This window comes from Struthio camelus, chromosome 17 (assembly GCF_040807025.1).
Source record: "Struthio camelus isolate bStrCam1 chromosome 17, bStrCam1.hap1, whole genome shotgun sequence".
In the NCBI taxonomy this organism is placed as follows: domain Eukaryota; kingdom Metazoa; phylum Chordata; class Aves; order Struthioniformes; family Struthionidae; genus Struthio; species Struthio camelus.
The window spans coordinates 20,587,379-20,608,790 of NC_090958.1; the positions used below are offsets into that span (position 1 = coordinate 20,587,379).

At 47.3% G+C, this 21,412-nt stretch overlaps 2 long non-coding RNA genes across 4 annotated transcripts; one reads left to right on the forward strand and one right to left on the reverse strand.

The window, feature by feature from the left end:
• Positions 1–532: 532 nt before the first annotated feature.
• On the forward strand, positions 533–7,765 carry LOC138061395 (uncharacterized). 2 transcript variants are annotated; one of them, XR_011135111.1, is made up of 3 exons: positions 533–724; positions 3,624–6,081; positions 7,640–7,765. It is a non-coding gene; the product is annotated as an uncharacterized lncRNA (long non-coding RNA). The 2 variants fall into 2 exon arrangements; XR_011135110.1 differs by having other exon boundaries at positions 6,008–6,081.
• Positions 7,140–17,257, reverse strand: LOC138061394 (uncharacterized). Of its 2 annotated transcripts, none has more exons than XR_011135109.1 (3): positions 17,114–17,257; positions 10,761–15,593; positions 7,140–9,577 (listed from the first exon to the last, which is right to left on the reverse strand). It is a non-coding gene; the product is annotated as an uncharacterized lncRNA (long non-coding RNA). The 2 variants fall into 2 exon arrangements; XR_011135108.1 differs by having other exon boundaries at positions 8,333–11,797; positions 15,388–15,593.
• Between the last annotated feature and the right edge of the window lie 4,155 nt (positions 17,258–21,412).

The window sequence follows — 21,412 nt, forward strand, 5'->3', positions numbered from 1 at the left end:
TCGCTGCCGCCCGGCGCCGGCCGCGCTGCCCGAGAGCCGACGGGGCGGCGCGCCGCCGCTCATAGGCTCCGGCGCCCGGGAGCTGCGCGCCGCATGCCGGCCCGCCGCGGAGCGCACGCCGCGGGCGGCCCGGGGCCGGGGGCTCGCAGGGCTCCGGCGGCGGCGGGGCGGCGGGGCCGGGCGGCGGGGCCGCCGCTGCGTCCGGGCGCTGGCAGGGCTCCGCTCCGCTCCCCTCGCGCGCGCTCCCTCGCTCTCACCCGGCGCTGGCGGAGCAGCAACAAGTTTTGCATTTCAGCGATGAATTTCAGCCATCGGGGCTGCGCCAATGAGCGCCGCGCGGCCCGGGGCGGGGCTCGCCGTTAAGGTGGCTCCGCCGAGCCGGGCGGCCCCGCGCCCCGCCCGCCCCCTCGGCCCGGCCCGGCCCGGCCCGGCCCGGACCCCGCCGCCCCGGCTGCCGGCGCCGGTCGAGGCGGCCGCGGCGGCCGCTCCCGGAGCGCGGTCGGGGCAGCGGGGGGACGCGGCGGCCCCGGGGCTGCACCCGAGGGGCCCGGTTCGGCGCCGGCGCTGCTGGCCGGGCACGGTCTGCCACGGTGCGCCAAGTCCAAGCGTTCAGCCCCTCGCCGGTGTGCGCCGGGGCCGAACCTGCCCCGCCGTTAGGAGCCGGGGGAAGGAGCAGCGCGGCAGTCCCGAGCGGCGCCGCTCCCGCGAGCGGGGGGCACCGCAGGTAAAGCCCGAGCGGGCCGCGGAGCGGAGCGGAGCGGAGCGCCCCGTCGGGGCCGGGCCCGCCCCGCCACCGCCACCGCCACCGCCACCGCCAGCGCCGCGCTCCGCCGGGCAGAGCTACCGGGCGGCTCCGCGCCTTGCGGGAGTGGAAGTGTCAGAGCGCGGCATCCCTACCCAGGAAAACATCTGTTAGGTCCGGGGGGTTAAAAACACCCGACAGGATGAGGCACTTCAGGTGTTCACAGCTCGCACATGTCAATAGTTTAAAAAAATAAAAATGAAAATTACTCCCACCAAAAAAATGAGATCTATAAATAAGCGGCCGAGAAGTATTTGTATATGGCAGGAGAGTTTTAAAGAGATTTTTTTCTGCAGGATCAGGATGCTGCGCTGTGATTAAATATTGATTTTGTGTAATTAGTTTTCATGTGAACTATCCTCCTTGCTGATGGCTTAGAGATTTCAGAACTAGAGAAGAAATGGAATTGGACGTGGAAATTATTACTTAGCAAAGTGACAAGGGGGGGCTGCAGGGCCTGGGGTGCGGGGCTGGTACCAGGCACGGGCAGAAGATAAAGTACGTGCAGCCTGACAGTGGCACAAAGGAATAAAGGGGAAAGTCGCGCTCGCTACGGGGAAAGGAGCGACAAAAGGAGGCGCCGGCTCCCCCAGCCCGCGTCCCCGCCGCGCTGACCGACGGCCGCGCCGCCCCACGGCCGCGCACCTCGCCGCGGCGGCGGGGCAGCGCGACCCGCGCCCGGGCGGCTGCGGGGCTCCCGCCGCGTCCCCGTCCCCGTCCCCGTCCCCGGGCGCGGGCGCGCCGGCTGCGCGGGCGGCCGCGCCGCTCCCTCTGCGCCTGCGTGCGCGCCGTCGGAGCCGCTCTCTTGCGAACGGGCACAGCGCCCCCTGCCGCCCCCGCCGCGCCGCCGCCGCGCCGCGCCCGGCCCCACGGGGCGGCCCAGGGGCCCGCGCAGCCCCCGCCGGGGGTCGGGGGTGGTCGAGGCGGGGGGCTGCGCGGCCCACAGCCTGCCCGCGGCGGTGCGGACCCCCGCCGCCTGCGTCACCCGAGGCCGAGGGGGCCAGCGCTGCCCTAGGGGCAAGGCCTTGCCACCAGCCTTCAGCTGGTCCTGTCTGCTGCCCCGTGGGGCCACCGGGGCGGGAGACCCATCCCCATCCCCATCCCCAGGGCACATTCTTATGGCCAAGGTCCACACCCCCACCAACTGTCCCATGGGGGCGGCATGCCCCGTGGGCCCTGGGCTCTGGGAGGAGCAGCCCAGGGCCCCCAGCCACCCAGCCCAAGCCCGGCCCCGAGGTTCGAAACATCTCACCTTGCCCTCAGGGAGCCGGTTGCCATAGCTCACAAGGCTCCCTGGTGCCAGCAAGGCCTCGCTTACTGTCCATTTAGGGCCTCTTTCTGGCTTCTTTGTTCAGCTTCAGTAGTGCAGATCTGTTGGCTTCAGGCCCAAGGTTTGAGCCCGTTCCTTTGTATACGCATCTTGGCAGTAAAATGAAGAATACAGAAAATAAGCCAGGGGTCTGCAGTCTTCTGATGGCTGTCTGTCTCGGAGTCAGGACTTGGGCCCCATTTGCTGCAAAGCCACTGCTAGAATTTCTGGAGGAGGAATTTCTGGTAGTTCGTCCACCTATGGACTGCCTGGCATAAGAGACTATTTCCAGCTCTCCCAGAACCATTCTTTCCACACATGAATGACTCCAATTGACTTTAATGGGAGTTGGACCGTGTCCCAGCTAAGGAACAAGTTCTTGAAGCAAGCAAGGTCTCTTGGTACATTATGCTTCCAGGAAATATGCCTGGTGTGTACCCTTAGTTCTTCACACCTCTGTCTACATGGGCTGCACAGGTGAGGGGGCTCCCTACAGAAAAGTGAGGAAACGCCGAGTATCTGCACCTTCATGCTGGCCTGCGTGTGGAGGCTCCAAGGACAGCAAGAGCTGCTTTCGTCGAACACAAAGCTCACTGTAGACATTATACCGTTTCCTGAACTCTGGAAGAGAAGTACACTTTTATCAAAAAGATTGCATGAAACCTGGGACGGATTTGTCTTTTAATATTAGCGTTGAAGATATTTCTCTGTAACATAACTGAAGTTCTTGAGTTTATACCTCATAAGGAGTGGCATTAACATACTTTGTTTTCTGCTCCCAAGAAGATGTTTTCCGAACAGCAAGACCAGCAGTAGGACTGCCGAGCACTAGTATTGTTGCTACTAAAAGGCAAGCCTACAGGGATATGAAAATACTACACTTTGAGATGGTAGTTCCAGCTGTTTTCTGGGTATAGATCTGAATACACTCAGTTCTTTATTTTAATTAACTTGAAATTGTAATCATTTGTTGTGTAAACTAGCATGCACTTACATCATCCTTATCCACTGTTTTTTTCTGGCCAAAACGTCATCCAATTTAAAAATGGGATTTTTTTTTTTTTTTAAAGCTAGATTAAGTTGAAGTGTGCCGATTGAAATTTTTAAGTACAGAAAAACAAGAAAGACTGTTGCAAACCAAAACAATATTGGAGTTTTAATGCCAGTCTGGACAGTACAGAGTCATACGATAGGCCTGAAGCTGTCAGACTGATAAGTTTTTAATGTGGATAAGGAAAAGTGATCAGCCATCGTTGAGACAGATTGGTGAGCAAAAGCATCAGTCTCTCAAAAGTAACATCACTTTTATCTTAGCTAGAATCCATTTTTTGCTGGTGTGTTCATTCTAGGTTGGCATAGAAAGTTAGTCTCCATTTAAGTTACCACATGCCAGTTGGACAACACATCTGTCAGGGATATTATCAGAGATAATTATTTACTGTTGTAATCATGTGGGATTTCCTTTATATTTGACCCTTTTTACCACAGTTTTATTGTTCTGTTTCTACGTAGATACTTCTGTGAGGAAATAATCTGTTCTCTCTGCACCACTGATACGATGGAAGTTGTATGACAACCAACGTCAAAGAAAGTAACTTAACTTCAGCAAGAGCGATACATTTCTGCTCTGATGAATTATTTTTACTAATGCAAAAGGACATCAAGCCTCTGTGAAATCACAGCTCTTTTCTAAATCAGGAGGTCAGGCCTTTAAGAAAATGTTTTCACAAATACCTCCTGCAGTGGCGGGAATGTACATTGGCTTCCACAGAAGAGACCAAATACTTCAGAAAAGACAAATCTTTACTGATTAAGAAGATTCACCTTACATTTCCTGGAAGATTCAGAATTCATTCATTCCTCAAGGGGAGAAAGTGCTGTCTCCCTGGAAGAGCAGAATAACACTAAAAAGGAGAATACAATTAGAGGAATGGAGACCTCCTTGATCCATAGGCTGAACATCTCGTATGCTTTTGGGCAAACGTTAGTATTCGTCTCTCCTCCTTTCTTGTGTGCGCCTGCCAGCAGAGAGCTGCAAGCGTCCCTGCCAGAGCAGAGCAGTTAGGTTTGCCATTGTATTCTGCAAGCCATGGCTGACCGTTCACGCTTTCTTTCTTTGGACTACTTCACAAGAAAGCATTTCTACTCATCCACTTCTAGCCTCAATATCAAGTCTCCTAGGAGCAAATTTTAAAATTGAAAGTTTCAGCACAGCAACCCACAGAAAGTGCTCCATGGATCTCACTACGACTTGGGAGTACTACATAACTAGCCGATGACAAATATGGGAATAAAATCAGCCTAAATATTTTGACAGCAAAAACAGTGAGTTGATTGAAATTGTAAGGTACTATACTAGCTGTAGTGTTCTACAGGCTTGTGGCATAAACATTTACTATTTGTTAAACATCAGAAGGCGGCCCAACCCTGGTTTCCAATGTGGAACATATTCTGGGAAAAACACACCCAGGGTCTGACAACTGCACCATTTACATCGCAGCTTTCCCGTATGATGTCAGGGGAGCATCAACAGGAGATTGCCACTGCGCTATTATCACCACAGTTGGGAGCAATTCAGCCACAAAGGGTCACAGTCACCCAGCCAAATAGGAAGGAAACATCTCTTTGACTGTACTAAATAGTGAAAAGTATATTTTACACAACATATTTTTACTTTCAGTCTTTGGCTTTTGGTCATCTTGGGGGAAGCAGGGAAAGGCGTTATTTAAATAGTTATAGCTGCAGGGGATTATTTTCTAAATTAACAATAGTAATTGCTCCTGCCAAATCCAAAGTGTAAGGGATTCATTTATTTCAACTCTCAAGACAATAGCACAATTTTGGGTTTCACATTGCAAGCTCTGAAAAACAAATGGTGGGGTTGGTTTAAAAAAAAATAATAATTCAAACAACATCAATTCATCAGACTTGAATTCAGCTCTTTCCACCGTGCCAGTTTAACTTGCACTGAGAAAAGTTGCTGCTCAGCAAAAAAAAAAAAAAAAATCCTTTTTAACGAAATGAATGCATCATACATAAAACATCATGAACCATACAATTAGTAAGCAAATGTAAGAGTTCAGCTCAGTTCATAATTATTCAGCAAACCTATTCAGAATGATTTTTTTTCTCCCTGCAGCTATCAACTGTGTGGGCTCATTACCACTGAGAATCTAACGAAGAAACCACCACATAAACTGTACAAAACAAGCCCATATGCTAGCAAAACTTTAGCCTGGCTAGCCATTAGCAAGAAACCTTTTTAACTGTTCCATCAAGCAAAACCACATCTTACTTCTCTGTGGTGTTTATACCCCCAGCTCTATAAAGATGCCATTTCATTAATATGTCAGGCCTCAGGTATATAAATTTTAGCTACTAAATAACCTCTACAGTGTTTGGTAGTGCACTCATCTGGAACAATACAAAAAAGCATTTGGTTGCTGCTACACGTCTCTTACTGGCCAAAGTGATGAGCACTGCCTTTAGAGCATGAGCTCTCAGCAGTTACTTCGTAAAAACGCTGATATGTTTTTCTTGGCAACGATTTCTACTCCTAGCAGAGCTCTTCAGTAAAAGGACTTTGAATATTTTGAAGGATAGGTTTCTAAGTCTGGTGGCTAACATTATCAGGAAGGTTTCAATTTTTCTGCCTGGAACACTTAGGGAAAGCGCTACATCTCCTCCACCTCAAAAGGATAGCGAATGCGATGACTGGACAGACTCAGAAGGCAAACATGTAGGATCATGAGATGAGCTTGACACTGCAGTGAATGCAGAGCAGGATCATCAGGAAAGATATTCCTCAAGAAGAGATAATATTTATTTATGTGTACTGCCTTTAACTCCCAAGAATTGTAATGAGTTTGGCATAAGGAAATGCTCTTTTCTTACAGCAGTACAGATCCATGGGTTCTGCGTGGCCAGGGCAGAGCACAGACTATGCCTGCGGCAGTTGGACCACCTGAAGGTAAAGGGCTCCAAGACGCAAAATCCTTCCAATATCATAGTCGCACAGGGGTCTGACAGACTTCCCGAGGAATTTGCTCAGGGAACTATCACCACCATTTGGTCTTCCAGTCAAGACTGCACTCAGGATCGAGCTGTCACTCAAAAGGCAGTTTGTGAAGATGTTGGGATCCACCTGATTTCTTCCAACCTCCTCTTTCACTTCTTGTCCTTCTGTATTTGAAGGATGTCTGGAGATGACTGTTTTGTAATTGAGATTAAAAAACAGTCTCAGCTATAAACATCAATTTGCATTTGATTTCTAAAACAGTTCATGGTACAGATGTAAATTTTTTATGCTTAGCTTTGGCAACTATGTTGTTTTTCTGGAAAGTTTGAACTAAATTCCTTCAGACACTTAACTTCTGAAGTCCTGAAAAAGATCGCTTCCCCTTTAAAAATATATATAACTGAATTATAAAAGTTAAGCAACTAAAACAATTCCAATCATTTCCAGAGATCTGCAAAGATTTCAGAACTCATCCCTTTACAAAGATCTGCTTGTTTGTTTCTTCTGCAAAATTGGATGGTTGCTTTAGCTTTTTACATCTCTGCAGCCTTTAGCTATGCATTTTTCCTCTTTTTTTCTCTCAGATATCTCAGCATGGATCATCGTATTTTCACAATATTAGTATATTTTTTCCACTGAAGTAAGCTATACATTTGCAAACAGCTTTTCTGCATCAATTAGGTTTGAATCGGGTCCCATTTATGTCAGTTGGGTGGAAAGGAATAAACCTTTACATCAGTTAGGTGTAAATGTGTAAACCTTTAAGCCATATGGGATACTTAAATGCACGTACTGAACACATTTCATTTTTCCTAATTTAGATCACTAAAAACCAGGATATTAATATGACCAAATTAATACAACATTGAGATTGCACAGGTTAGTCTTAATAAATGCAAGGAAACGCTAACGCAAACTTACCCATCAACAATAACTGGACTATACTATACTCCTTGGGCATTGTTTTTCAATTCCTATCTCTTAAAATACACACCATAAAATTACACGTTTGATTGTGGGGGGAGAGGAAAAGAGAAATTAGATCATATAGACAACACAGAAGAGTTAGTTTGGCTGCAGGAACTGTAAAAGTTTTATATTCCCTAATAAAACTCAGGGAAACATAAAGAAAAATAGTGCCTTTCTTTACGACTAATCAGTATTTAACCCTCCTCAGTATTTTGTGGTAAAGTTTGTATGATTGACTTTGTTCTGTTGTTTTCTTAAACTTGAGCCAGGTGGGAATTTAAGCTTGGTGGAGCAGGAATGATCTTCTTTGAGCATCTGGAAAGTCTAGCTCACTGTGGGTGATGTCAGAAAACTACTAAAATTAATTCGTTTTCCGTCATTTTATAAATTGAACTGTCGTGAAAGGAGAGAACCAGAGACTATTTTATAAAAATCTTGATTACTTAATTGTCCCTAAGCATTAGGTTCACAAGAATATTCACCTTAGTGCTTCCTTTTTAAATATGGAAATAACTTGATATTTTATACCCTATATTTGCAGGTCCTTCCCTTCTGTCATTTGCAAGAAAGAGGTTGAGAAGGCTGTTAGCCACTGTCAGCTTTTCAGTGGAAGATTTCCCCTCTCAGGTCTGGAAAACACAGGTGAAAATTCTGGCCTCCATCTCCCACCTTTCTGTGCCTGAAGAGGTCTTTGTGCCCGCACAGAGCCATACTGCTTTGGGGCAGGGAGCAGCACTGGTTATCGGAAACTGCACTTCAGATTCATTTTTAGATGTCACCGTTTCACAGGAACTTAAACCGCTTGGACCGCCTTGCCATTTCCTGGAGAACTTCCCACAGCAATGTGCATGGGACACTCTCCTGCTTTTCCTTGTCATCTTATGTCCATTTAACGTAATACATTCCCACTGCCAATGCTGTGGGCAGGGGGAGGTTGGTAAAGCTCTTTTTTTCTGCTGCTATCTGCATGCAAGGGTTCCAGCTTCAGCTGAAAAGCAAGCTGCAAGTTCTCCAGCTGCAGAGAAAAGCTCGAAAACATAGTTCTCAGAGTTCAAAAGCCACCAAGCAAATAAAAATAATGCTATATTTATTATTTAGAATGTAGTGCTCTTATGTTGCTTCATGAGTTTTTACAGACTGACACATGTTTATGAGCCATTTGTAAGCCTTAGTTCATATTCCCGATTTGCAACATTAAAAGAAGAAAAAAAAAAAAAAAAAAGCTTATACCTCCATGAACTATGAAGAAACACCCCAAAGTAAGAGGGTGCACGGTCTGGTGGCAAGGCATGGTGGGACCCTGGGGCGCTTGGCCCTGCCACCAGCCCCAGACAGCCTGCCCGCAGCGGCAGGGCTGGGAGAAGAGCAGAGAGCACCTAGGTGGCCACAGGGAGATGCCCGCACATCTCTGTACCCAGGATCCCAGCAGCCCCTGTGCCTTCCTGAGGAGCTGATTTTCATCTGCTCTAGAGAAGAGATTATTTGCTTATCCGACATGAGCTACTCAAGCATACTAACAATTCATACATGCAGCAGTCCCGGCCACCTCCTGTGCAGTGCTCGCCACCTCCTCCCCATGAACGCTCAGGTTCCGCTTCGCAGAAACAAACTCGCCTGGCTCCCTGCCACAGGCATGAAGGGTTAAAAATCTCTTGCCATCCATAACCATTGCTTTTCCAAGATCACATGGCCTCTCAGCATCTTGGTACAAAAGGCTTGATTTAATCCTAGTTGCAGACGACTCACATTGTACTCACAGACTTCTAGCAATGTCAGGCTATCAGGTTTCCAACTAATATCCAAGGCACAGCCCAAGCATAGACTAGGAACAAAGACTTCTTTGTTACAGGGAAAAAAAAAATCCCCTGAAGATATTAACAGTGCAGTAGAGTTCAAACTATTAAATGATTCAAATATTATTTAATGAATACATTTGAAATGAGGTCTTACAACCCAGAACACTTTTTAGATCATCATTTGCAGAAAGTCCGCCTCTTCGTTTACTTCTTTATGAAGTCGTTGCTTTCAGGTTTTAATTATAGCCATTTTGCTTCCAGGCTTTTCAGGGACTTCACTTGTTGACGTAGCTTGCTACTTTTTATTATACAGTTTAGTTGGTGACTACTGGATCTTTCAGAAGCCTTAATAATCACGTTCCCTTAATTTACCTTGGATCGCATTCTATAGCCGTAAGAAATACAGAAGATAGAGACCCCATTGCGAAAGAAGTAACAGTATTAGCTACTGTTCCAGACAGTGCTAAAACGAAGCTTTTAAATTAGCGAAATTATTAAATTCATGTGTCAAGATTTCAGCTGGGGCTGAGACAAGCACTATGAAGTTAAATTCAATTAAGATCTTGAATTTCTTGTTCAAATCTTGGATATGCAACACAAATGGAAAGTCATATAAGTCTAGAGAAGGAAATTAAAGAAAGAAACAAGGTGGATGGTCTTCCAGAAAGCAAAAGGTATCCAACCTAAGGAAATAAAGTTTTAAAATTAAATGTATAAGTTCACTGTGTTTGTAGCAATGAGAAATCCACGGCTGCTCTGAAACACAGAAGGAAGATACCTAACCTGAAGGGTAACACTAGTACATCTAGGATTGCTCAGATGCATATTTAGATTTGAGTTGTGAAAAGATAAAGCATATCTAGGAAAAATGGGGAAAAGGGAGCAACAATTCCGAATACAAATAATCAGAAAATATGTCATAGGGCAATAGCAGAACTATTTCCAGATTCTGTCAGTACAGCGCATTACAAAACAAAATGTAAAATACATACTCTTTACATTAGCGAATCATACTATTACCTACTGCCTGTTTTTTATACATTAAAATAGCTATTTTAGGTGCATCTATATGGAGGAAAGTCAGAACCATAATCCATTGTTCAAAAAGAGGTAGTAAGTGATACAAGACCCTACTGTCATAATTTCACTGAAGTCAAATTAGAGGTCCAGCTTGTCCTCATGTAGGCAATACCTCAGGTGGAAGTCACTGAAAACATGCTTCCAAAAGCTGTTTTTGACATTATTCTTTTAAATTACTGCAAGAGCCAGAACTTTGTTCTTGGTACAGTTTGCTAATTGAATTCTGCCTGCACTAGGTATCAAAAAGAAGAGGAGGCTATCGAGAATAACAGTGGCCAAGATACCCTCAGTGGCTGAATATGCCCTCGTGACAGGCATGACGGAGTCTTCGTCATGTGGATAATTTCAATTTCATTATCCACTGTGCTCAGAGCTTAGAGACATTCTCTGTTTCTTATTTAAAATGGTCTTTTTACTTTGCTAAGTTCCTTTAAAATCATTCATTTCTGGCATAAATATGAACAAGGCTATGTCAAACCTTGCAGAGCAACACTACTGTCTTGTCAATTAGTTACTGCTGATTAAAATTCATTTTCCGTATAAATCCTAGCAAGAATAAAGTCTTTAATAAAACAAAAATCAAAACTACAAAGAAAATACATTTTTCTGATGTCTTAAGCCTGTATTGAATTGCATGGGTTGAATAAAAAAAATCACAGTTATGGTGCCAAGTTTGAGACTTTGATGTCAAAATAGGGCAACATCCCAGGCTTGCTCTCTCTCTTTTTCTATTTTTCTTGCCTCTGGGGCTCATGTGAGAAATGTAATTCCCAAAAGAATACTTACTGAAAGATTCATTAATGATAGAAGCATAAGCAGTGAGTTTGTGTGACCTCTGAGCGCTCTCAGTTCTACTGCAGCCTCCCTTGGGAGGGTCTCACGCGGCTCCCTTGGGAGAAGGGACGCAGGAGGCCATCAGAGGGTGAAAAACAGGGCGAGGAGACAGAGGAGGCAGGAGCACCTCTGAGCACCTCACCCAGCAGGACTGTATTTGAGTTGTCTTTGCAGAAAGCCATTTATTTCTTCAAGCCACCTTGTTGATTGGGACCAAGTCCTTTTTGCAGGATCTCAGAGCAACCCTAGTTTATGAAGAACCTTTAAAAAAAAATCAAAGAATCAAATTGTTTTGTCAGATTTATATAAAAATGCCATCACCAACCAGTGAATTTTTTTTAGGGGTCAGCAAACAGGCAGCAATCACTACCAATACATTTTACTGTTGCTTATGCAGAAGCTTTATAGTCACTGATATTAGTTTGTCAAAAATAAAGGAGCACATGGGAAAAAAGCTTTAAAGTAATTCTAGTATAGTTCCTAAAGACAAAGACTCTTGGGAAAAAAAATGGTATTGCTGCAAAGTGTGAAAATATAGAAATGACAGATTTCTGTCAGAAGAAACAGACATATCCCAAAATGTTATCCATAGTCTTTCTATGGGTCATTTGATCACAAGAACCAAGTTCTTTTTTTTTTTTTTCCACAGGAGTCATCCATAACTGAATAGTTCATTTTGGTAGACTTCCAGGTACCCAGTGGGAGGTTGGAAAGATGATGAAGTCAGGCTCTTCCCAGCAGCACCCAGCAGCCACACCAGGGGCACAACGGGCAGAGGTTGCAGAATGGGGAATTCTGGATGGATACAAGGAAAGGCTTCTTCACCATGCGGGTTGTCAGACAGGGAGCGGGGCCTGGCAGGGCTGTGGAATCTCCATCCTTGGGGAGACATCCTCCATCGGACACAGTGCTGCATCACCCCACGCCACTTTGAAGCTGGTCATGCTTTGAGAGGGGTTTGACCTGCGGGCCCCAGCGGTCCTGCCAACCTAGAGAATTCTGTGAGTCTACAAAACCTTCATAAACTGTCAAAATATTAGCTTATCTTTCTACTGAGAAAATAATGACTTGGTTGAGACGGGAATGTTTTTCTCTGTGGCCGGTGGTACCTCAGATCTACGGAAACATCCAAATGTTTATGACAGTTGTTTGCTACTGCATAGTTGAAAAGTGAAAAATCCATTATTCCTCGACTATTTTCAAGCAAAGATTACCTCAAGACATCACTGAGGCTGGAATAGGAGGAATATTTTAAAATGGAAGAGAGTGGCTTGAACTTTCACAATGTATCATCATTTGCTAAAGCTAATGTTAACTTTGGGAGACACCATTATCTACAAATTAATGGAAAGTGAAAATAAATGTCTGCTAGAGCTAATTGCCCAACACATATATTGCATAACAGAGCAAAAGTTGCCACAGATAAGACATTATTTGAATTTGAAGACTGCATAACAGAACACTCGGTTAACTATTTTTCCTCATCTGGCAGAAGTTTCAGAATTACAGGCCATATTTCATTTTGTCAGCCTCGACTACTTGGAAATGCTGGAGTCTGTCCCCACGAGATACTTGTTTCTGAAACCTACAGCTGAAAGGGTTTTTAAATGTTTTCTAGCAATTAGAAGTTTCTTATGTGCATTGAGCTAGTATTTCCTGGTTACAACTTAAATGCTTTAGAGATAAGACGACCCTTTTCTTGACTGAATGCTATTTATATTTCTTTCCTATTGTGCTAAAAGTTTATGACGGAGTCTTAAAATCAGAATAGCCTGACTTCCACATGCACTGACTTCTGATATAAATACACGCACAGAGGGAAAGTTACAACAAAACACTCATGACAGATGCTGTATTCATAAATGTAACTTCAAAACACATGAAGGTAAAGCAGAAAAATGGCAAGAAACTTTACGGAGTGGTATATATTAGCTATTATATACCTTAGTCTCATGATTTTGTATCAATGAATAAATTTCGTCCTATTTTACCACTTCATTCTTTAAAAAAAAAAAAAGTTAGTTGATTTTTTCAGAAATGAGCATTAATGTTGACAGAAATTTGAAAAAAAAATAGATACTGCTCGTTTATTTGTCTGAAGTATACTGAATCCTGTGACGCTCCAAAGTATATGTCATCTATGACTGTTTCAGCAGCCATATTAGGACATGGTCTGATGTTTACCTTTAAATCCTACTTCTTTCAATTGCTGAAAGCTCATGGAATATATTATGTCCATTCCTACCTCAAAGGTAGCCAACAAAAAAAAAATTCTTTATAGAAGTAGAGTTACATAAATTGGTAAAATTGGATAAATATTGATTCTGCTAGCAAGAGCTTCAAATTAAAGATAATTTACTGGTACAAAGTTGTAGAAATCAAGTTAAAAAATAAAGTATTGAAATACAGTTTAAAAATAAAAATACACCAGGTTCAGTGCCCAAGGTTGACCAAGGTTTTATCCAGCATAAATCGAAGTCCCAGTGGGATATTTTAGTTTTTATCAGGCTGGACATCTCTGTATCAGACAAGCATTAAAGCACATAAATAGCGGATAAGACACAGCTAACTCCGTAATAGCCTGTAGCAATCCTGTGTAGCGGTACGACATCTTTACATTCTGCATTCAAGGATTTATAAAAATACCACACAAGGGCGAAGTGCCATAGACTGAAAACGCGAGCGGAAGACGCAGCGGCCAAGGGCCGCGCGCGGCCCTGGGGAGACGCGCTCAGGCCCGGCGCTGCCGACAGGGCCCGGGGCGAGCCGCCTGCGCTGGCCTCTGCCGAACAGATTCACAGCAAGGAGCCTTAAACCGCCACGGGTCTTAAAGCCGTTCAAGTCCATCCAGAGACAAACTCGGGCAGAAGCGGCAGCGTCCTGCTGCCCCGAGAGGGACCTGGCGCGGCGGCCGCGCGGCTCTGCCAAAGCGCAGCGTTCAGTGACCCCTGCTGTCCGCCGCCGCGCTGGCAGCCGCCTCCGTCCTTCCCAACATGAAACACCGCCAATGTGTTTTAAGGAGAGCGGGGCGCTTGTTTCTGCTCTCGCTGCACGCCGCCGCCGTTTGCCAGGAGCGCGGCCGCCCCAGGGCGCTCCCGGACCCGCCGCGCGGCCGCCCGCTGCGAGGAAAACGAGGCAGTGCGCCTCGAGCGTTCCCTGCCTCAAACCGTGAAAATAAACCCCGCGACCCCAGCTTGGCCTCAGCTGGTGGAAACATCCCAAAAAGCGTCCTCACCCGCAGCCCGCCCAGGGTGGGCGCCGACAACGGCTTTTCCTCAGAAGACGTCTGTCTGTCCGTCCGCCCTGTTGATCCGGGCACCGCACCACGTCGTGCCGGCTCGCCCAGGGCCCCAGCGCAGGACAGGGAGCCGCACGGTGCTGCGCCATGCCGCGCCACGCCACAGCCCGGGCTATCGCAGGCTGCCGCACTGCGCTGCGCCCCGCCGCGCCATGTTGTGTCCCGCTGCGCTGCGCCCCGTCGCGCCAAATGGCGGCCCGGGCTGTCGCAGGCTGTCACGCTGCGCCCCGTCGCGCCATGTTGTGTCCCGCTGCGCTGCGCCCCGTCGCGCCAAATGGCGGCCCGGGCTGTCGCAGGCTGTCACGCTGCGCCCCGTCGCGCCATGTTGTGTCCCGCCGCGCTGCGCCCCGTCGCGCCAAATGGCGGCTGGGCTGTTGCAGGCTGTCACGCTGCGCCCCGTCGCGCCATGTTGTGTCCCGCCGCGCTGCGCCCCGTCGCGCCAAATGGCGGCTGGGCTGTTGCAGGCTGTCACGCTGCGCCCCGTCGCGCCATGTTGTGTCCCGCCGCGCTGCGCCCCGTCGCGCCAAATGGCGGCTGGGCTGTTGCAGGCTGTCACGCCGCACGGCGCCTTGTGGCGTGACATGGCGCCCGGGGCCCTCCCGGCCCCTCGCAGCCCGTCTCCTTCAGCCCTGCCTGCTCACCGACAGGGACTGTTGCGTGAAAAGCTAGCACTAGGAAAGTCGTAGGGCAACCCGGCGGCACCCAGGGACTGGCCTCGGGGCGGCAAGGCCACCGGGAGCGCCGGCTTTTCCTTCTCTCTCCTCAGGCCACACGCTCCCGTCAGCGCACGGCGCCTCGCACCCCGCAGGCCCAGGGCTGGCCGCAGCCCACAGGCACTGTCCCGCACGCACAACCGGCTCCACGGCCCGGTCCTGGCCGTGGTGACGAGGCGGCACGGCGCGGGGGACATCCCGGCCCCAGCGGTGGTGACGAGCCGGCACGGCACAGGGGACATCCTGGCCCCAGCGGCGGTGACGAGCCGGCACGGCACAGGGGACATCCCGGCCCCAGGAGTGGTGACAAGCCAGCATGGCACGGCACAGGGGACATCCCGGCCCCAGCCCGCAGAGCACCTGGGGGCCCCACGACCGCGTCCCGCTGGGCCCCGAGCCCCCAGCACAGCCTGTCAGGTTTCCACTACTCTTGTGGTGGAAATGATTTAACTTCGCTTTCCTTTGTCAGTCCTTCTCTAACCATAAATATTTAAGGTCTTTGAGCCATCTGTTGCACTAACCACTAAGGAGATTAGCTGCAAACCTCTCCAACCTGGTACAGAAGTACCTGGAAATAATTATTCTTCGCATGTTGTTGTATCTGGTATTTCAGCTGGGAATCTCCAGAAAAGCCCTCTGGGCAGCGTGCCCGGAAAGCCCAGGACAGCGTCACATCGAATTTCTCAGGTCTTGCGGGGAGGACCACGGTGCAGGCAGACACCCGTCTCCCGCTGCTGCCGCACTTCCCTGCATAACCATCAGCTGGCACCAAATCTGGATGGACAATAATCACAGAAATTATTTTACCAGAGCCCTTTTGACTGTACATGAGGAACATTTCATTTACAGGAACAGAAAGGCCATGCCATAGTTCACAAGCACTGAAATCAGTATACTGGGAAGGATTTGTTAAAAAAAAATAAAAAAGTGTATATTCGCATATTGTTCATTTTCACGTAAATCTGTTACTGAACGATCTGAAGAACTGGAAAAGATCAAACTTTTGTTAACTAACAACATTCATTTTAATTAACCACTATGGCTTTTTTTTTTCTCTACTTCCTCAGGTATATTTGTATTTATTTTAAAGCACAAGCAATTAGCAAGGATTCTAATTAACACAGGTTACAGATCCCTTTTCAAGAAGTTGGCAAATTATCAATGATGCAAGGAAGAACTTATGCTGACATTTATACAGTGATCAAAGATGGGTATTTTGATTTTCATTTAATCCACAGTTCTAGCTTTAACCCTTTAGTACTTTACAATACAGAGCCAGGGGAGATATTTACTGAAGGAACCATGGGACCAAGATTTAAGCTTAAATTGCAGGTATCAGTATTTGGTGCAAGAAATAATTTTGTTTCTTTAACAGGCTGCTGTAATAACGCTTCATTTAAAGGAGTTTGACTATGACAGAATATTTCTCACTGCAGAGGTTCTGAGACTGGCAGGAAACGTAACAAAAACACAACCCCCTTTCAGAGGTACACCACTAACATCCCAGTATTTCTGCTTCTCTGTAGCAAATTTTACCAGCTAGCAAAGGAAATAGCAAACTAGCATGGCTGTGCAGCTGTAATAATGCCGTTAATGGTGTGGTTACAAAAACAAGAAGCAAGTGGAACTTGTAACACTGGTGGTCTGCTCCACAAGGAGGACAGAAAGGGGGGATTACACCTGCAAAATAGAGAACACATTAAAACTATAGAAAAAGGGGATTATTTTCAAAATCACATGCACATTGCACTCTAAGTTAATCATATGCATTGCTTTGTAGCCTTTTTCTCAAGAAACTTTGCCCTAACAAGTGATATCGATACGCAGTGACACATAACAACGTCTAAGCAGAAACAGTGCAAGAAGGCAGCAGGCTTCACTCTCAAATGTTGCATCTGCACATCAGAGTCAGAGCAGCCGGTGACTGCTGCAAACATGCAAAGGCCTTACTGGAACAGGAGCAGGGATTCTGCCCCTGAGCGCCTCTGGCAGTCGCTCTGAGTTTGTTTTTCCCTCAACTAACCAGGCCTAGTAGAAGATATTCACAGTTTTCACACTGCCAGCTGAGCCTTTGCTCTATGTTATCAGAGCAGTTATCTGCATACTTCCTAACAATGTCATCTGTGGCCGCTTAAGGTGATCTGTACATAACAACCTGGAAAATAGCTAACTCAGTATTTCAGTGAAAGGCATTAATATTCAAACACCACAGAGCAGACAAGGAAGATCAAATAAGAGCCATTAGGACTTTGATCAACAATAAGCAATTGCATGAAAAACAATTGTAACATTACCTGACTTTTCTACATACCCCTGGACTCCAAATCCACTCACACTTTTGCTGAGATGAACACCAGCCACACAAGTAAAGGTGTTTACCAGTGTAACCAACAAGGCAGTTTTATTTTTAATGCCCAATTACTTCTGACCAAGCAATTATGATTTAGAGATGCATAGAAACGTCAACTGCTCTAACCACAAATCAGCCACAAGTTCTTCCTCTCTGCCAGAAACTTTGAAGAGCATCCCAAAAATAAAACAAAAGCAGCTGAGTCTGCAGGAGACGGAGGGAGGAGGGGAAAGCCACACCACACCGGCACAAACACACACGCACTGCCCACTTCTGCTTTCCAGCAGGGCAGAGCTGTCCCACGCCTTTCCCGGGGAAGGCGGATGCAGCCCACCCGCCTGGGCAGCAGAGACGGACCCTTCCCAAGGATCACCCCTCACATGCTGCAGGTACGTCAAGACAAGCGAAAACATTCCAGACTGCCAGCAGAGACACACACCTGGCTGCAGCACACCTTCCCCTTCGTCCCTGCTGTGCACAGGGCGACCTGCACTCCCTACTCGCACCAGCAGCCTTTCCCCATCTCAGCCCCGCTGAGCTGCCAGGCAGGGACACCAGCATGCGCAGGCAAGAGCAGCCAGGGCAGGTCATGTACCACCGAAAAGAGCCCCCAGAGCACCAACCCTCTGCCTCCACGTTCTGAGAAGATGAGGGGCACCTCGGATTGTGCTGGGAGCCATGCCCAAGAGCTGGCTGCAGTTTGCTGGGAGGCCTGGGTTGCCGGAGATGCCTCAGAGCCTCGCGCCAGCCTGCGCTGGCAGCAGCCGGGCTCCGCATTTCCCAGTGGCCTTGCTGGCGGTAGTCTACGGCAAGGAGATTTTCCTTCGAAGAGTGCCTGGGACCTCTGGCGCATGCTCACCCCCTGCAACATATTCCCAACGCTCTGCAAACCTGCCACATCCACACAGCCTACACCCTGGTCTGCCACCAGCGCCTTCCACAACCGAGGGAGTCTGCAGAGCCACCTGCACCCACCGCAGGGAGGACGTTTGATTTCTTTTTTTTTTATTTTTATTTTATTTTCCTCGTCTGGTCAGAAGGGAAATAAGAGAAGGAGACACCTCTAGAGCACGCTAAGGCCTTGTGGAAGCAGAGATGATAGGAAGAAACACAGGTCCCCCAGAGGCAGAGGTGACCCTGCAGCAGGGAAGGGCCACACAGCTTCACCGCAGCTTTCATTCAGCAGCTCAGAGCAGGTAGGAAGAGCTGGAATCAGCTAACGTCAAACAGCAATGACAAACAAAGGGAACCACAACCAGAAAAATTTGGCGTCAGCTAACAAGCTGTTCCTGCTGTTCTCGCGAGCAGGGACAGGGCCTGGCTCACAGCCATGGGCACTCCACAGCCACTTCCTGCTGCAATGTCTTTCCAAGCACACCTACACAAATATTAGCCTTTATTCTAAAACCACTACTTTCAGACAAAGATGACAGCATCAGATTTAACGCATGGTGGAGTCAGTGTCACTTGCTCAAGATGGGTTTGGATTGCACCTGCGCAGTCATCGTTTGGGCACCCGTGATTGCAACACATCTAGTGTGCAATCTCAGCCTGAGACGCTGATGCATGTGGTGGATGATGGAGCTCTGCCTGATGTGAGCGAGGTTTTATTCCCACACACCCTCTGTAGCAGCTAGTTCTGCTGGGAGTCAGCCCTCCTCCTGACACGCGCAGGAAGGGCCACCCTCTCCAGAGCCGCAGCCACCCGCAGCAGAGCTCGCCAGGAGCACCAGCCCTCGGGATTTCCCACCTCTCTTGCTGCGGGACTGGGGGTCCTGGTGCCAGGCCAGTCCCGTGTCCCCGCTCCCCGTCAGAACAAACTAGCATACCTCGGGCTTTAGTTAGCAGCCAGCATCCTGCCCTGATTAACCCTGAGTGAAAGCTGCTTCCCCTGTTTAACACCTTTGCATGCCAGGAGAGCAAGGTGGGCTCACGTGCCACGTCACACCCAGCTTCTGCAGAGCTGAGCTCCCTGGCAAACAGGTTGCAAGCTTCTTACAAGGTACAAAATTATTTTATTCTTCTTGACAAGCCTAATCATACTTTTTCAATATTTAGAGTGAAGCACTTATTTACTCCAGCTCTTTGAGGAGAGGTCACAGTGTTAAAATCCATCTGTTAGGCAGGGTTAAAAATAAAGTAGGAATAAGGCCTTAAGGTAATGCTGTTCAATAGCTCAGAGGTTCATAGGATGCAATGCAAAGAGAAGGAAGCTCTTGTACATCACTGGTGGACCCAAAATAGCTTTATCTTCCCATTCAACACACAACGAACTTCCTGACATGCATGTGTCACTGTGCCAGCCTGCTGGAGGTCACAAGTTCAGCTGCAACAAACACGAAGGTTTTGTGTAACAGGAGCGATATTAATCCTCCTCTTTTGCTGGTGGATGTTGGCAGATAATAGCAGTGCTCCAAGATGTGAAAACTACAAATCCACCAACAACCTGGGAAACAGAAGCTGCAGACAGCAAGATAACATTTTGGACTGATATTATCCACAGCTGCAGGAGCAGCCTGGAGTCAGGAACAGGCCTGGCCGTATTGTTGGTAGAAATTTTCCCCTCTGTGTGCAAACAGTCCATCACATTCTCTGACGTTCACCTCCGTTTACTGAATACGGCTAGATTTTTTTGAAGTCTCAGTCACAAGCCATTCATCGCAAGTACTGAGCACTGCAGTCCTGAACGGGCTGGACTGAACATGCACCTAACACATGAGCTGTACCGCCTGGAGCGAATACTCAAAATTATGAAATCAAAGTCGGTTTTCTGTGAGCATTTGCTAACAGTTCATTATTTCCTGGCAGCAAGCTCATTTGCTGAAATTGCTAACAGGGAACACACAAGGTTTTAGCACAGTTCACCAATATTTAAAGAAACCACACAAACCTCTTCAGTGAAGCTGTTCCAGTCCAGTGGGAGTGCCTGGATTTTGTTTTTCAGTGTCGCAAACCTTCTGTTCTGGAGTAGGCGTTTGCCTTGTGGAGCTCTAGTGTAAGGAAAACAATAACTGAATTCATTTCAGGTTTCAGAAATGTTCTGGCATTGCAATACAAAATCCTTTACTGCTTTTATTTTTCCTCCCCCTCATACTGAGTGTTTCCCGTGGACAGTGAAAGTCCAGCCAGAACAACTGCATTTCAGCGGGTGATTAAACAACCCTGGTTAAATCATTGGAGAGATTTTTTACCTTCACTGTAAATTAACGGTCCCAACAAAGCTGGGAAGTAGAAATCGTCCTCTCAGGTTACAGAGCATGACATATTCATGCCTTTCCCGATTTCACCTGATTTCTGTTACTGGGATAGAGCTAACAGCAAATCAAAAATATTTCCACCAGACTAAAATGAGTAAATGGTTCCAGGAAACCTGGTGGATATGTACAACGAAAAGATTGACTTATCTTTGGAAATGCAACTTGTACCATAAACCTTGAAAACCAACAGTGCTTTTTGACTGTGCTGAGCAAGTCCAACAAACTGAAAACACAGCCATGCTCACCTACTTTTGGCTAGGCTAGATCTCCCTTTTCAAAACTTTTTAAATTTCCTGCATTTCTGCACCCATACGGGTGCATGCACACACTCCAGAGCCTTTTCCCATGTCCCTCGCCTATTGTGTGAGTATATTAAATGTGTCTATTTATACACTTTTGTGTGGTCTAGTGCCATAAGAGATAAAAAAAAATGAGTTGTTGAATTGTTAAAAATAGACACCTTGTTGAGTTATATTTAGTCCTTTTAGGTTGTTTTCCTTTTTTCCTCCTTGCCAAAATTAACACAAAGCTAAAGGACAATTTTTGAAAGCGCCTAATAGCTGCTCAAAGACACTGTTGCTGTTTGAAGAGACGGAAAAACGTCATTTAACACAAACAGATGAGTAGACAAAGAAACTAAAGAACTCTAATACCTGCCCTAAACTCTCAGGTTTTTAGCTATATTGAAGCAAAAATCACAGCGCTCGACCCCTAGAGGTGACCACCCAGGAACCCAACATTGGACAGAAAAAAATCCCCAAGTTTCCCCAAGCTGGACATCACTGGTTCCGGGGTGTGAAACCAAACGGAGAACTTTCTGGAGCAGTCACCTCAGTCTTTTTCAATCTGCCAAGCTCTAAAAACGCCACTTTTGAAAGGCTGAAAAGCTGGGCCCTGCTGGGTTAGCACACGAGTAGCTGCTACAGCCGCCGAGGACAGCAACAGGAATGCAGGCAGGATGCTGGGAGGGAGGTGCTGCTGGAGGA